A 17,750-nucleotide genomic window follows, 5' to 3' on the forward strand; every position below is an offset into this window, starting at 1 on the left:
AAGACACTCTATACATTATAGTCAAGGCATTGCCCCAAACTAAAATAGTTAAAACAAACCTCAAACCCCCTTAAGATGGATTGAAAGCCCTTCAAAATCTTGCCCTTATTTTACTTTCTAGTCTCATCTCTCTCCATTAACCCCTCATACTTTTTATCTCAATCTTACCTTAACCTGTGCTCATGCAGCCAGTAGCCTGATTATAGGATAAATGGGTCTCTCTGATAACCAAGCCTTAGTATTTTCCTCTGGCATTAGGGTTACACTTCTTATCAATTGGTGCAAATGGTTAACATGTTAGGCTACTAACTGAAATATTGGAGTCTGTAGTCCAACAGAGGTGCCTCAGAAGAAAAACCTGGTGCTCTACTTCTGAAAAATCAGCCATTGAAAACCCTGTTGAACACAGTTCTACTCTGACATACATAGGGTTGCCATGAGTAGGAGCCAACTGGACAGCAACTGGTTACTGGTCTGATGAATTACATTTCCTAATATTTTACATCTTTTTGTAATAGTTATGTGTAAACGAAGCAGGAACAGGAAGTGACCGGTGCATACAAACCTCGGAGGATTCCTGAATTTAAAAACACTAAAGTAAGATTTTGGCACAACTCAAAATGAGAAGAAACAGCTGCAAACATCCATTAATAATCAGAACCTGGAATGTATGAAGTACAAATCTAGAAAAATTGGAAATCATCAAAAAGGAAATGGAACAGATAAACATTGATATCCTAAGCATTAGTGAGCTGAAATGGACTGATATTGGCCATTCTGAATCAGATAATCATATGGTTTACTATACCTAAATGACAACTTGAAAAGGAATGGCGATGCATTCATTGTCAAAAAGAACATTTCAAGATCTATCCTGAAGTACGACTCTGTTACTGATAGGATAATATCCATAGCCTACAAGGAACACCAGTTAATACGACTATTATTCAAATTTACGCACCAACCACTAAGGCCAAAGGTGAAGAAATAGAAGATATTTACCAACTTCTGCAGTCTAACATTGATCAAACACGCAATCAGGGATGTATCGATAATTACCGGTGATTTGAATGCGAAAGTTGGAAACAAAGAAGGATCAGTAGTTGGAAAATATGGCCTTGGTGATAGAAACGATGTCAGAGATTGCATACTAAAATTTTGCAAGACCAACGACTTCATCACAAATACCTTTATTCACCAACATAAACCGTGACTATACACTTGGACCTCGCCAGATGGAACACAAAGGAATCAAGTTGAATATATCTGTTGAAAAAGATGATGGGAAAGCTCAATATTGTCAGTCAGAACAAAGCCAGGATTGACTGAGGAACAGACAATCAATTGCTCATACGCAAGTTCAAGTTGAAACTGAAGAAAATTAGAACCAGTCCACGAAAGCCAAAGTATGACCTCAAGCATATCCCATCTGAATTTAGAGACCATCCAAGAATAGATTTGTTGCGTTGAACACTAATGACCGAAGACCAGATGAGTTGTGGAATGACATCAATGACATCACACATGAAGAGAGCAAGAGATTACTAAAAAGACAGGAAAGAAAGAAAAGACCAAAATGGATATCAGAAGAGACTCTGAAACTTGCTCTTGAATGTCAAGTAGCTAAAGCAAAAGGAAGAAATGATGAAGTAAAAGAACTGAACAGAAGATTTCAAAGGGTGACTCGAGAAGACAAAGTAAAGTATTATAATGACACGTGCAAAGAGTTCAAGATAGAAAATCAAAGGGGAAGAACACGCTCGGCATTTCTCAAGCTGAAAGAACTGAAGAAAAAATTCAAGCCTCGAGTTGCAATAGGGAAGGATTCTATAGGGAAAATATTAAACAACGCAGGAAGCATCAAAAGAAGATGGAAGGAATACACAGAGTCATTATACCAAAAAGAATTGGCAGACATTCAACCATTTCAGGAGGTAGCATAAGATCAGCAACTGATGGTAGTGAAGGAAGAAGTCCAAGCTACCCTGAAGGCATTGGTGAAAAACAAGGCTCCAGGAATTGACAGAATACCAGTTCAGATGTTTCAACAAATGGATGCAGCGCTTCAAGTGCCCACTCATCTATGCTAAGAACTTTGTAAGACTGCTACCTGGTTAACCAACTGGAAGAGATCTATATGCCTAGTCCCAAGAAAGGTGATCCAACTGAATGCGGAAATTATTGAACAATATCATTAATATCACATGCAAGTAAAATTTTGCTGAAGATCATTCAAAAGTGGCTGCAGCAGTATATCAACAGGGAACCTGCCAGAAATTTAAGTCAGATTCAGAAGAGGACTTGGCAACATGGATATCATTGCTTATGTCATTTGGATCCTGGCTAAAAGCAGAGAATACCAGAAAGATGTTTACCTGTGTTTTATTGACTATGCAGAGGCATTCGACTGTGTGGATCATAATAAATTATGTATAACATTGCAAAAACTGGCACCTACAGAACTCTTAATTGTGCTCATGAGGAACCTGTACACAGATCAAGAGGCAGTCATTCAAACAGAACAAGGGGATACTGCGGGGTTTAAAGTCAGGAAAGGTGTGTGTCAGGGTTGTATCTTTTCACCACACCTATTCAAATCTGTATGCTGAGCAAATAATCCGAGAAGCTGGACTCTATGAAGAAGAACAGGGCATCAAGACTGGAGGAAGATGCATTAACAATCTACTTTATGCAGATGACACAACCTTGCTTGCTGAAAGTGAAAAGGACTTGAAGCACTTACTGATGAAGATCAAAGACTACAGCCTTAAGTATGGATTACACCTCAACATAAAGAGAACAAAAAGCGTCACAACTGGACCAATAAGCAATATCATGACAAACGGAGAAAAGATTGAAGTTGTCAAGGATTTAATTTTACTTGGATCCATAATCAACACCCATGGAAGGAAGCAGCATTCAAGAAATCAAAAGACTCATTTCATTTGGCAAATCTGCTGCAAAAGACCTCTTTAAAGTGTTGAAAAGCAAAGATATCACCTTGAAGACTAAGGTGCACCTGACCCAAGCCATGGTGTTTTCAGTAGTCACATATGCATGTGAAAGCTGGACAATGAATAAAGAAGCCCAAAGAAGAATTGACGCTTTCGAATTGTGGTGTTGGTGAAGAATATTGAATATACCATGGACTGCCAAAAGAATGAACAAATCTGTCTTGGAAGAAGTACAACCAGAATGCTCCTTAGAAGCAAGGATGATGAGACTATGTCTCACATGCTTTGGACGTGTTATCAGGAGGGATCAATCCCTGGAGAAGAACATCATGCTTGGGAAAGTACAGGGTCAGTGAAAAAGAGGAAGATCCTCAACAAGATGGACTGACACAGTGACTGCAACAGTGGGCTCAAGCGTAACTATGATTGTGAGGATGGCGCAGGACGGGGCAGTGTTTCATTCTGTTGTACATAGGGTCGCTATGAGTTGGAACTGACTCGATGCGAACAACAAAGTAAGATCTGAAGACCTGGTGGCACAGTGGTCAAGAGTTCAGCTGCTAACCAAAACGTCAGCAGTTCGAACCCGCAGGCTGCTCCTTGGAAACCCTATGGGGCAGTTCTACTCTGTCCTGTAGAGCTGCTAAGAGTCAGAATCAACTCGATGGCAATGTTTTTTGTTTTTTTTTTTCCCCTAAAGATTCAGGTTACTTACATAGATCATGGGATTTGGCATCAATCTACTTTCTAACATCTGAGTCTGGCTGTACAATTGCTGGTAAGCATCTGTCCCAGTCAGTTTTGAAGAGCCTGCCACCAGAGGCTTATTCATATTTCCTTTACAATTATCTATTGTTTATCTTGTGTGACTCCCATCTTGGAAGTTACACAATTCTATTTAGATGGCCACTGCTGATCAATGATCACTTTGAACAGTATGAAAGTAGCTAGGGAAAGAAGGACAAGAGAAGATAGCAATAACTGTGAGCATGTGTCTGAACATTTACAATGAATCATGGCTTTAGCATTTCAAGGGAGAAAAATGAGTAACAAAAGAAAAATGCACGAGTATCTTTTATTGTGAGTTTTTAAATTTTAAATTATTGAATGATGTATTTATCATCTAGGAAAATCTCCTGAAGCAGCTATTTAATAATATACAATTGTTTTACAGTTTTCAAAGTGTTCCCATCTCACAACCCGAGGAGGCTGACAAGGCAGGGCTTATCACTCCTACTTTATAAATAAGGAAAAACACGAATACTGAGGTTAAATGATTTAGAACATTGAGCCTTAAAACTCTTTATCTATTAATTTTTCTGACATTCTCCCAATCTCTCTCTGTGCTTCCCCATACATTATTAGATATTAGAACATGAACCTCAAAAATCTGGTCTTTATTAGGACAGAAAATCCACTTTCCAATGGGTCTAACATTTGCAAAATTGGTCTCTCTGTAGTTGGAAGAGTATTTTGCCAATCCCTCTCTCGCTTCTCCCTTGCAAGTTTTTGTTCACAATTGTAATCTTCCTTTTTTATAAGAAATAGAAGGCTTCAGAAGCCAAGGGGAGTAGAGAGTGAGAACATTCCCACAGGGTCTTGGTCTGCTTCCAGCCCCTAGAAAGATATCATTTTCAGTGTCATGCTTCCATTTTCCCTGGAAAGGTCCCACCTCTTTTCCCACACCCCTGCCTTCCCCAGTCTTGCAAGCTTGTGTCTGAATTGCCTCTGCTTGTCACTGTCTTTTCAAAAAACATACGTGCTTATCTCAGGTATACCATTACAAGTGCCTCATCTTTTCTACCTTTGTCATTGATACCAACCCCTGCTGTCAGGGTTGCATATCAAGACTGTAATCTTTATATGTATGTATATACATGTCTCTGTTCTCTGAATGAGGGAAAGCCTGGATGCTGGCCTTGAAGGATGTTTTATTACGATCCTAATTTTCCATTCTTGCTTCTTCTAAGGAACATAGAGGCAGATTGTTGATATTTACTGTAAGTGCTGTGATTCCAACATTGTTTGCTTAGATCAGGGCCCCATGACCTTGTGCCTATATCAGAACAATGGCCTCTTAACTGGCTTCCCTGCTTCTCTTCAAAAAGTGTTTGCAGACAATGGCAAATAGAGTTATCTTTCTGAAATGCAAATCTTCTCATGCTGTTTACCTGTTTAAAACCTTCCAGAGTATCCCAACAGTTTTTAGGATTAGAGTCCACATGCCATAGAATTAGGTCCAGAGCCTTCCACCCTGTGGTTTCTGTTTATGTCTTCAGCCTCATTCCTTTCCTTGTAATCTTCCTTTCATCTGTACTTCTTGCATGCTGTGCTGTCTCTTAACTCTGTGTGTTTGCACCTGTTGTCTTACTGTTTAAGATGCCCTTTATTCTGCCTGACCAAAATAAGCAAACAAACAAACAAACAAACAGAACAAACAAACCCATTGCCATCGAGTCAATTCTGACTCATAGTGACCCTAAACGACAGAGTGGAATTGCTCCACAGGGTTTCCAAGGAACGGCTGGTAGGTTTGAACCGCTGACCTTTTGGTTTGTAGCCGTAGCTCTTAACTACTGCACCACCAGGGCTCTGCCTGCCCACTCCTTTTTTATTCTTCAGGACTTACCCAGGCATCATCATTCCTGACCACACAAACAGCGTGGGTCTAGGATAAGAATCCCTCGTCTGGGTTCCAAGAACACCACAATTATCTGAATATTTCTTTGTAGTTTGATGGCACAGACCCTATATTATTAATCTCTGTTCACAGAATGGGCACTCAGCAAATTATTATTGAATGAATTTTTGACTTCTATGCTTAGTATATGAACATGCACAGTACCTTTTCTATAATCCCACCTGCTTAGAGATTCGGTTTTTGGTTTATTAGAGGTCAAGCAGGAATGCCAGCAAACTGGGAGTCAGAAGGTCCAGCTCCTATTACTAACTCTCTAATCCCAATTAAATGAGTGAATTTTGGTGAGCCACTGTCTGGGCCTCTATTTCTTTCACATATTTTAAAATATATATTTATCAAGTCCACACTAGGTGCTGGAGTTGTTCCAGATACTGAGGTTGCAGCGGTATGCAAAATAGGCAGAATCCTTTTCTCATGAAAATCACACTTTTGGGAACACACACACAAAAAAACAAATGAATAGATATGTAGTATGTGTCAAGTTATTGCAAAAGTTATAAAAAAAAAAAGAAACAGGATAAAGAAGGTTAAAGAAGCACGATTTTAGAGATGATAGGCATCATTTCTGATGAGGTGATATTTGAGCAGAGACCTAAAAGAAGTAAGGGTGTGAGCACATGGGTTTTGGAGGAAAGAGAATTCCAAGCAGAGGGAACAGCTAGGTCAAAGACCCTGATGCAAGATCATGCTTAGCGTATTTCAGAAACAGCAAGGCCACCCGTGTGGTTGCAGCACAGTGAATGAGGAGCGAGTGATAAAAGACGAGGCCAAAGAGTTGGCAGGGAACTCGTCATGCAGGGCCTGTAGCTCACGGTGAGGTGTTTTATTTTTCTCTTAGATGGGAAGCCACTGGAGGATTTTGAGCAGATCTGAGACAAAATCTAATTACTTTTTTAAAGGATCACTTTGACTGCTCTCTGGAGTAGATTCTCTCAGGGTGTTATAGCTGAAGTCTTGGACTAGAATGGTAGCAGCAGAAGCAGTGAGAAAGGGTTGAACTCAAGATATATTTTGAAGGTTGATTTCATACGATGGCATTTTACTGATGAACTAAATGTGAGATGTGTGAGAAATAGAAAGATCAGTGATGACTCTAAAAATTTGGACCATTTACTGAAATGGAAAGCTGTGAAAAGAGCAGATTTGAGGTGAATCAAAGGATCAGCGTTAGATGTTAGGATATGTCATTACCTATATATACACACACATATACACATGCCAAGTGAATAAGTTGAGTCAGCAGTAAGATAACTGAGTCTGGAGAGTAGGTGAACTCAAAATTTGATATTAAAATTTGGAAGTCACCAAAATACAGACAAATTTAACGCCATGAGATTGGATAGAGTCATCAAGCGAGTGAGTGGAAGCAGAGATGATAAGGGGTAAAGAACTATCAGAGGAGACTGAAAAGGAGGGACCCGTGGAACAAGAATAAAACCAAGAGAAAATGTCCTAGAAACCCAGTGAAGACCTTTAAAGGAAGGAGTTATCGATTGTTTCAAATTTTGCTAATAGGTTGAATAAGATGAGGACTGTGACTTTACCCCTAAATCCAATAACCAGCAGTTTATTGATAACCTTGGCAAATACTACTTAGTTTAGTAGTGAATACAAACCTGATAGAAGTGAGTTCATTAGTGATTAGAGAGTAAGTAGACACAGAGAATATAAACAATTCATGAAAGAGAACAGTAGGGTTAAGTAAATTTTAAATTCCCTTTCCTCTTCAATTTCTATGGTTTATTATTATTATTATTCTATTCATGTTACATACCCCAGAACTTACATGAGTTGCCAGATCAGAACATTTGAGTTCAGCCCGAAATCCTGGACACTGAATTACCTTGAATGCACTTTATTTTTCCTTTGAGAATTCAGAAGGCACTTTAGCTTCTTTCAGAGCTCATGGCCATTTTTAGATGCATCACTTATCATTGTGCTGCAGAACTGGTGAAATGTCAGTTAATAGAATTCTAGGTAACAGAAAGCCTGTTGCATTATACTAACCTTGTCTTTTGCTTTGTTCTTTTTTCTGTTCTGTATTTTCTATCTTTGATGAATCCATCCATCCATCCACCCATCCATCCTCTACTTGTTCAACAGCATGGATATTTCAATATCCAAAGTTTTATCTGCCCTTTAGTAGGGGACACAGATGTGAAATCACTCTGGACCCATGGGAGAGTCTCCCAAAGCAGGTTTAAGTGACAAGCAGGCTCTGAGGGTAAGTCCAGAGCTATAAGAGAGTGGGAAAGATATGAAGAGAAGCTGAAGCAATATAGCCAGAAGACAATTTTAATCATAATCTAGAGGAAATCTTGGATTGAAGTCATAAGCCTTGTGCTAAGCATCAGACTCAAAGGGTGAGGTAAAGCTATAGCCAGGATAACCCATCCCTATTCCACCAAAAATAAAAGAGGATATGGAAAAAGTTAGGTGTGGTGTACAGTCTCATTCAGGAAAAGCAGTTTAAAATGAAGTCATTATGGGAAGATGTTAGAAGCCCACTTTTATGTTATGAAAGTTTATAGAACAGGGCAGGATTGATACTAAAAGGTATGTGCAGTACCAGAATCAAACATGATTGAAGTAATGAGGAGACTGATTTGATAAAGGTATGAGTAAGCTACATGTGAACACAGAGGAAGAAGTACTCAGGTTTTCCTTCTTTCCTTTATTTCCTCTTTTTCTAGTCTTCTTCCCTTTCTGAATCTACATTTTTTATTTTTCTCACCCAGCTCAAAGAAAAATTTGATACAATCCATGATAATGAATTTCAGAAGAAAACATTTCTTTTTTTTAAACACAAAATTTAGCTTTAATATAAATTGAGCTATTCCTTTTAATTTAACATGATTTCTTAAGTTATGTATCTATTTTTTTCAAGAAGAAGAAGATATTGCCAGAAGTGACATTCTTGACATTTTCTCAATGAGTAAATAACATTGTCTTATATTTAAAATGCAGGCTTCAGCACAGCAGCATGGGTAAGCGCAGTTAATACAAAACAGAGAAAATTAGAAAAATGGTCTACTTTTTTTCATACTTGTCATGGACTGAATTTTGTCCCCCCAAAAATTGTGTATCAATTTGGCTGGGTCACGATTCCCAGTATTGTGTGGTTGTCCTCCATTTTGTGATTGTAATTTTATGCTAAAGAGGATTAGGGTGAGATTGTAATATCCTTACTAAAGTCACATCCTTGATCCAATGTAAAGGGAGCTTCCCTGGGGTGTGGCCTGCACCACCTTATATCTTACAAGAGATAAAAGGAAAAGGAAACAAGCAGAGAGCAGGGACCTCATACCACCAAGAAAGCAGCGCCTGGGGCACAGTGCGTCCTTTGGACCTGAGTTTCCTGCCCTGAGATGCTCCCAGACCAAGGGAAGACTAATGACAAGGACCTTCCTCCAGAGCTGACAGAGAGGAAGAAGTCTTCCCCTGGAGGTAACACCCTGAATTTGGACTTGTAGCCTACTGGACTGTGAGAGAATAAATTTCTCTTTGTTAAAGACATCCACTTGTAGTATTTCTGTTATAGCACCACTAGATAACTAAGACAGTACTCTTTGCTACTTCAGCAGGACAAGGGAAATAATGATTTCAGTTATGTGTAGGGTTCAGAATCAAAGCCAGTGAAGCAGAACACAGTCAGGCAATCAAATGGAAAGGTACATGGCTACTACAGGGATAAACTTTCCTTATCAGAGAAAGAAGATCCTGACACTCACACTTGCCTTTCTGATATACCTGCCTTCCCATCAGACATTTAAGACAGTATGAGCCGTGGAGCAGATGTGCCTAGAGATATCAAATAGATACACTTGATAGGGGGAGCATGGAGCAGGATAGTTTCAAGTTCTTGAGAAAATTAAGTTGCAATCAATGGAACTGAGAAGGCTCATTATGTGGAACACCCCTCATAGGATGCAAATCTTCCTGAGGAAGTTCTCTGCTAGAGCCTTAAGGACTTTTACTCTGCTTGGGCAGATTCTGAGTCTGAAAATTGATTTCTCATTCCAAAATTGGTTAGGCTTTCCCTCTTACTTTGGAAAAGAAGTTTCCAGAAGTTATGACGAAGAGAAAGAGATAAAGATATATTTAACCTCAGGGCCTGTCTCTGAATTAAAGGGGGAGTAGTTGTGCTTTGCTGATGAATTCTAAGACTAATTACTGAAGAATAAGGCCCCACTAAACTCTAGAATTATTTTACCTTTCCCTGTAGATTAGAATAAAATAATGTGGATATTCTGGCCAAAGGACTGGGGCTTCAGTCATTTTGAAAGAAAACAAGGTGTTTGATTTTACAGAGTGCTACGTTCTCTGGCTTGAAACATCTACCATTCTGGTGTGTTCTTGCCAGGTGCAGACTGGGGTCCTAGCCACAGGTTTCATCTCTAGTTTGTGGCATAGCGTTTCTGAGCCTCAGTTGCCCTCGTCCAAAAAAACACTGCTAATTCTATTTAGCTCAGAGTTTGTTGTAACAATGTTTATTAATCTAACTCCATGTTGGCCACTAAATTTCTCAAGGGAAGGGACAATCTTAATCATCATGGAATCCCCAGCACCTGGCACACTGTTAATGTCAAATAAGTGCCTCTTAAAATAAAGGGCCAGGAATTATCATTATTACTGTTCTTATTATGGATTGGTTTTGTGCTCCTGAATGAACCCGTGTTTATTTGGTCTCCGCTCCCTGCTGTATTATTTTACCTACCACAAGCCAGCTTGAATCTTTGCAGACATTATACTCTAGAGCTATTGCTGCCCAATGTGGTATCCATTAGTCACATGTGCCTCCTGAGCACTTGAAATTAGCAAGTGCTAATTTATATATAATTTATGTATATATACTTATATACATATATATATGTAAGTATATATAAATTAATATATCATTAATTTACATTAAAAACTGCCAACACAGTTATGGGAAAATTTTATGTGTACAACTTGGATGAGTAAATCTACTTTTTCTCTAAAATTTATGAAATTTAATACAGATGAAGTATTTCTCAGGAAAATTTAGTATCCAAATTGAGGTGCTCTGTAAGTGTAAAATACACACCAGATCTTGAAGACTTACTGTGAAAAAAAGAGAAGTTAAAAATCTTATTAAAAATTCTACAGTGATTACATGTTGAAATGATGATAATTTGAATATGCTAGGTGAAATAAAACATACATAAAATTAATTTCACTTGTTTATTCTTACATTTTAAATGTGGCTGCTAGGAAATTAAAAGTTACATGTATGTCTCAAATTATATTTTTATGGGACACTGCTGCTCAAGAGAGTCCTCATAGATGACCAGTTATGCTTTTATTTTGATCAATATCTTGAACTTGAAAGTCAGTTGAGTCTATTTGAGGTGATATTGATGATGCTAATAATGACTGACATGACAAAAATAGTATCTTAATCTTACTACCTATATGGAATTTTAGAGTTTACAAAGCATTCTTAACCTAGAACATTTTATTAAACCCTGTAAGTTGCAGTGATGAAATTCATTGAAACTCAGAGAATCGAAGTAACTTGCCCAAAGTTATTCTACCAGTCGTTTTTAATGTTACTTTAATCCGTATCTTAAGGAGACTTAGTTACCATTAGAAGTACCCAAGACAGGAATAAGAAATGCTGGGTGGTGCAAATGGTTAAGTGCTAGACTACTAAACAAAAGGTTGGCAGTTTGAACCCACCCAGAGGTGCCTTGGAAGAGAGGCCTGGAGAGCTGCTTCCTAAAGATCATAGCCTTAAAAACCCTTTGGAGCATAGTTTTACTCTGTAACACATGGGGTTGCCATGAGTCAGAATAAACTCGACAGCAACTGTTTTTGTTGTTTTATTTATTTTTTAAATCAGGAATATACACTGCATTAATTAGTATTTGAAATATTCTATCCAAAAGCCCACTCTCCAGGTGGATGCTAGAATCTTTTCACTATATTTGTCTCCAGTCCTCACCAGAGGCTTTGTTAACAGGAGTAATGAATGCTAGAAATGTTTTTTCACTGGTGAAATGAATAGCACTGGAGATGTGTGGATTGGCTAGAAATATCAAACAGGTTCCCCCAACTTTGCCTGAACAAGAGTCTATGAAGCTCAATTGCTGTATCATACAGAATAGTGACTAAAGTTTGGGATTCATAACTAGCCCTTTGTTAGGCCATTTTTCTGATGATTTTTATTTCACAAGATTACACCAAGAAGGGTAGAATCTTGCTGCTAGAATTTTGTCATTACTGTCTGGAGTGAATCTTTCACAGGTTCTGTAAGAGCACCTAAAATGATAGAGACCTGGGACTTCCTTTAGCTTACCACACATGTTGTATGACCATCATCATGTCTGCCTGCTAGTGAAAAACTGTTTATGTTGCAGAATTCAGTCTGAGATTTTTTTTCATTGAAACATAATGCCTGGTGTTGGGGAAGGATACCTACAGCTTACACCTTCATTAAGTATTGAAGGCTAATAATATCTACAAAAAAGAAACTGAAAATTGGAGATGAACAAATTGGCTGAGGTGGTCTGCAACATCATTATAGACTAATATTGAAGTTTCAGACTTTCCTTTGACCTAACTTCTGTCTTCTTCTCCAATGGCCCAAACTTGACCTTGCTCCTTAGTTCAGGTTCCTGACATTTTGGCCTGACTCCATGGTTCACTGCCTTCCTGTCTGGGGGTCTCTGAGTTTTGTTCAAGTGCTAGTTCTACTGATGTTTCAGAAATGTAAACTTGTTGTTCTTCTTGACTCAGGGTGACCAGCAAGGGAGTTGGTACTGCCACACTCAAAGGATAACACTTTGATGATATTTTCAGCAATCAACCAAATGGAAGAGGTGGTAGTTTTCAAGAGGGAGTATGAGATGGGAGAGTCTTCTTGGGAGCCTTTCCACATTGTCTCTAGCAATAATTTTTAGCAGCCATCTCAGAAACTGGTAACAATGAAAAAAGAAAAGAATTGATATAAAGTAGGGCAACAGAGGATCAGAGCAGATTCCATTAACTTGTGTTCAATATTGCCTATGTGTTGTGAGTTTTCAACATCTCAATTAATTTAAATATAAAATGGCCTCATGAAAAAGACATGACCATTTTATAAGTAGAGGCCAAGAGTGGCAAGTGGTAAAATAGATTCAATCCTGAGTCTAATGCTATGGCTTGGTCTCTTTATTTTGTCTTCTGTCTAGAAACTGACCATTGCAGTTCAGTGCAATAAGCACTAGACTTTGAATTAGATTTGGATTCAAATTACAGGCACAATATTCAAGATTCAAATATATTCACAATATGCAAGCTTTAAATTATAGGCACAATACTCAATCCCTACCTAACATCATTGTACATTTGTTCATTCATTCATTTTTCCATTCATTCAATAAGTGATTGCTGATTGCCAAGCTCTGTGTTAAATACTTGGATGTTGTGAAGATCAATGAGATGCATCTCTGAAAGAACTTTTTTTTTAAAACAGCAAATTCTTAAGTGCTAATTTTTGTTTATTTTTTATTAATAATACCACAATAGTCTGGAATGGTGTGGAGAAATACAGTTACCTTTACCTGGCTGCAAAAAATTACATTGGCACCCTCATCAGTCACTCAGTTACCCAGGCCAGAAGCCACAGTGTCAGCTTAGGAAACACCTCTTTCCTCATGCCCAGATCATGTCTACAAGCTTAACTGTTTGACACCTGACCACTCCTCTCCACTCCCATGCTATTGTTTTGTTTAGCCTCTTGACCTGCCTTGAATGAGCAATTGCAATGATATCTTAACTGATTCATTGACCTAAACTGTAACCTGTTCTCCATACTGCTGCCAGAGTGAGACCGTTTCCTACTCCTTCACCTCATGGGCTCTTACTGATTTTTCAAAAATCGTCTCCACAGCTACTTCTTTTAGCTTGTATTTCTTAAACCTCTTACTTCCAATAGGTTAAATTGACCAATCACACACTCATCCCTTTTGTTACCCTTATAGCGACCCTATACAACAGAGTAGAACTGCCCCATAGGGTTTCCAAGGAGCGGCTGGTGGATTCAAACTGCCAACCTTTTGGTTAGCAGCCGAGCTCTTAACCAGTGCGCCACCAGGGCTCCTTGTTATCCTTGGATTAGCAAAAAACATGATGCTACTATAGCACTAGCAATACTTGACTGCACTTGTTTATTTGCAAAGCATCTCCCCTTACTAAACTGTATACTCCTTGGGATCAAGGGCTGCTCTTTATTCATCCCCAGTGCCTGGCACACAGCTGGCACTCAGAACATGTCTACTGAAAACAAATAAATAATCTTATCATTGCTTAAAATCTTTCAGTGGGTGCCCTTTTCTACAAAATAAAACCTGAACTCATTTCGGTGGTATGCCATACTCTTCCTCACAAAGTCCTTGCTTAATCTATAGCTTCTTCCTTTGCTACCTCCATACATTTATTCATGACCTTTTAATACTAAAATATAAGCACTTCACCAAATGGGCCTTAGTGTTTCAGGCTTCCAAACTTTGACTTATGCTGTCCACTGGACTTGAGCTGTCCCTAAACCTCTCTACATAACCAGAGTTATCCCTAGCCAGAGTTGTCCTTGGCCTTACGCAACCAGTATCTCCTTCCTCTACAGACCCCATTTTTTTTATCCCACCATACCCTGACCAAACCCAGGTGGTAAAAACAATTAAGCACTTGACTACTAACCAAAAGTTGGTGGTTCAAACTCACCCAGTGGCACTGTGGGAGAAAGACCTGGTTATCTGCTTCCATAAAGACTGCAACCTGGAAGACCCTATGGAGTGGTTCTTTCTGTTGCATGGGGTTGCTATGAGTCAAAAACGACTCAATGGCACCCAACAACCTACTCTGACCAGTAGAACTAACCACTTGCCTTTTTTGAGATCCACTTTAAACTCTGCCTGTTTTCATCCATAGCACTTGTAGCAGTTCATTGCTCTCATTTGCTTGCGTACCTGTCTTGCCAACCAACATGTGAGAAATTTGAGGGCAAGGACTGAATCTTATTTGTCTCTGTATCTCCAGCAGCTATCACATAGTAAGCACTCAACAAATATTTGTGGGGGGTGGGGGTGGAAATGAATGAATGACTAAGTTAATAATCAGGAAGAGGTTAAATGATCACTCACACTATGGCTTCTCACTTCCTTCTGCCTCTTTCCCTACATACAGTTAGCATTTTCTCTCTTTCCTTTCTGATTCTTACTCTATCTTGATAGTCCTCAGCCATTCTTAAGCAGAGATTTTAATGACTGTAGTTCACAGCTGAACTATTTCAGGGTCTGGTCAGTCATGCCATCCCTGTATTAAGGGCCAGATGAGAAAGGGCTTGTGGGAGTTCTTTGTTACCTACAGATCTAAAGAGAAAGGGTGTGCTGAAATACAGGCCAAGCTTTAAGAAAAAAAATCTAAAATGAGCCCGGCCCATTTTATACCCTGGGCCTTGCCATTTCTGCCTCTCTCCAGCTGGAATTCTCAAAGGCTTCCCTGCCTTCCTTGCTCAGATGCTCCCTGGCTCTCAGATCTTTGGAGGATGAACAGGACTCCAGCTGTTTTTTGTTGTTGGTTGTTGTTGTTAGCTGCCATCAAGATGACTCCAACTCATGTCAACCTTATGTACAACAGAAGGAAATGTTGCCCAGTCCTGCATCATCCGCACAATTGCCAGCATGTTCAAGTTCATTGTTGCAGCTATTGTGCCAATCCATTTCACCGAGGCTCTCCCTTGCCTTTGTTTGTCCTCTACTTCACCAAACTTGATGTTTTCCTCTAGTGATGGATGTGTCCATATCAAGCGAGTCTGACAATATTCTGTTGTGATCTACAAGGTTATCATTGGCTAATTAACAGAAGTAGACCACCAGGCCTTTCTTCCTAGTCTGTCTTAGTCTGGAAACTCCACTGAAACTTGTCCACCATGGGTGAACCTGCAGATGTTTGAAATGCCGGTGGCATAGCTTCCAGCATCATAGCAACACACAAGCCACCACCGTATGACAAACTGACAGACGGGTGGTGGAGCTGTGTTTTAGCCCTGTTTATAATTGCCTCTTAAGAGTTTGGCTCAAGTATCAGAATTGCAAATACCACCCACTTTTATGGCCGCATCTTGACTACATCCTGTCTTTATGACTGCCTAGTGGAAGCAGTGTGGATAGGCCACTGCACCCTCCAGAAAATGTGTGAGTGCTCAGTGCTTACGCTTTCCAAGCGAAGAGACCGTGAGTGAGCTTTCTGCAAATCCCTTACACTTAGTGAGCTCACTTGACATTCCCGTTCTAGGTGGGCTGGAGCTGGCACACAGCAGTACCAGCATTTCCTCTGCTGCTAGCATGTAATTAAATGCTTTGTGAAGCATTTGGGGACGTTCAGCTATGTGAAAAACATCACAGAAACAGAGGTTGCCTTTGCCTTTGTTCTTTAATCTGAAGTGGCTTGTTTCCTACATCCATTCAGTAATTCTTTCTTCAGGTAGTTATTGGTTTCAGGGAAGAATGAGTTGGACAATCAAACAGAGATTTTGTTATTTCAAATTGAGAAATCTCTGATAAATAATTTTGAAATATCAGCTTCTAAGGACATCCCTTTAATTTTGCAAGGAGAACAAAGGCTATTCATTCTCTGCCTCTTATTTCTACTCTTTAACACTGCCTGGTAAGTCAGTAACAGGCTGCAGTCTCAGGTCAACCTAATTTCGAGCAGTCCCTGGCTTTCCCAGCCCCTCTCAGACACTGCAGGCTCGTGCCTACCTCTCTCCCTGAACCAATTATGGTGAAATCAGAGGCCATATAAGAAGGTCTATCTCCATCATCCACCACCCATCTGTCAGTTTGTCATACTGTGGGGCTTGTATGTTGCTATGATACTGGAAGCTATGCCACTAGTATTTCAAATACCAGCAGGGTCACCTATGGTGGACAGGTTTCAGTGGATAGTCCATACTAGTCAGACTAGGAAGAAAGGCCTGATGATCTACTTCTGCAATCAGCCAGTGAAAACCTTACGGGTCATAACAGCATGTTGTCCTATATAGCGCTGGAAGAGGAGCCCCTGGATTGGAAGGTAGTATATAATAACTGCAACAATGACTCAAACATACCAATGATCATGAAGATGGTACAGGACCAGGCAATGTTCCATTCTGTTTTACACTCAGTCACCGTGAGTTGGAGCAGACTCAACGGCAACTAACAACAACAGCTATCATACGATGGGTTTTGGATTAGATCGTGCAGCCAATGGACCCAGTTTCTACTGTTCCAGGTAAGCTCTTGGTTGAGCCCAGGTAGCTTCTGAATCACAGTATGTTCTCCTCCCCACTTCATACACCACATAACTCTTATATTTCCAGAGCTACAAGGTATTTCCTGTGGTTTATTTGCCTATGGTTCTAGCTGCCTGATAAAACAATGATGTTTCCTAGAACCTGAACTGGTTAGAAATCTGCCCAGCTTTTATCAGCTGATAATTCTCCTCTCCTTAGTGCCCCTTAATTTCTTGTCCAAGACTGTGAGATTCATGGCATCACCCTCAGAACACTACCATCCACCGGATTGTATTAATTGCACGCCACCCACAGTGTCTCACAAGCTAGATCTGAAATTCTTCCTTCCTCCTTGTTCCGCAGGGACAGAGTACTGAGGTCTGCCCGAACCATGCCAGGGCTTGCACACCAACCAGAGTCAGTCTCACAGAGCCAGGCCCTGTCTCCTTTAATTCTAGCTTCTTCCTTCTCCTCAGCTGCACTTGTTGCCAAGAGCTAAGTATGCTATGTAGTAAGGCCACTCCAATTATGACAGGTCTCAGCTTAGAATAGTCAACTATCTTTTCCACGGGAAAATAGAGTCCCTTTTATATGTCAACTATATCTTCAACATTAAAAAATTCTAGTTGAATTATCTTCAGATTTGCAGGCCTGGGCATATTTATAACTATGCTTAAGATATTTAAAAATCCTACCCTTTGTTACCTTGTTACTTGTTTTGTTGAAAATAATGCTTTAGGTGGGTGGCTATAAGTGTGTGTGTGTGTATGCACACTTTAAAACACATGGTAAATGTATATTTGTATATAATATA

At 39.5% G+C, this 17,750-nt stretch overlaps 1 pseudogene; it reads left to right on the forward strand.

The window, feature by feature from the left end:
- The first annotated feature begins 7,831 nt into the window (after positions 1–7,831).
- Positions 7,832–17,750, forward strand: part of LOC101353525 (reticulophagy regulator 1 pseudogene) — a 113,271-nt pseudogene continuing 103,352 nt past the window's right edge.

The sequence above is a fragment of the Trichechus manatus genome, unplaced genomic scaffold (assembly GCF_000243295.1).
Source record: "Trichechus manatus latirostris isolate Lorelei unplaced genomic scaffold, TriManLat1.0 scaffold00003, whole genome shotgun sequence".
NCBI classification, from domain to species: Eukaryota; Metazoa; Chordata; class Mammalia; order Sirenia; family Trichechidae; genus Trichechus; species Trichechus manatus.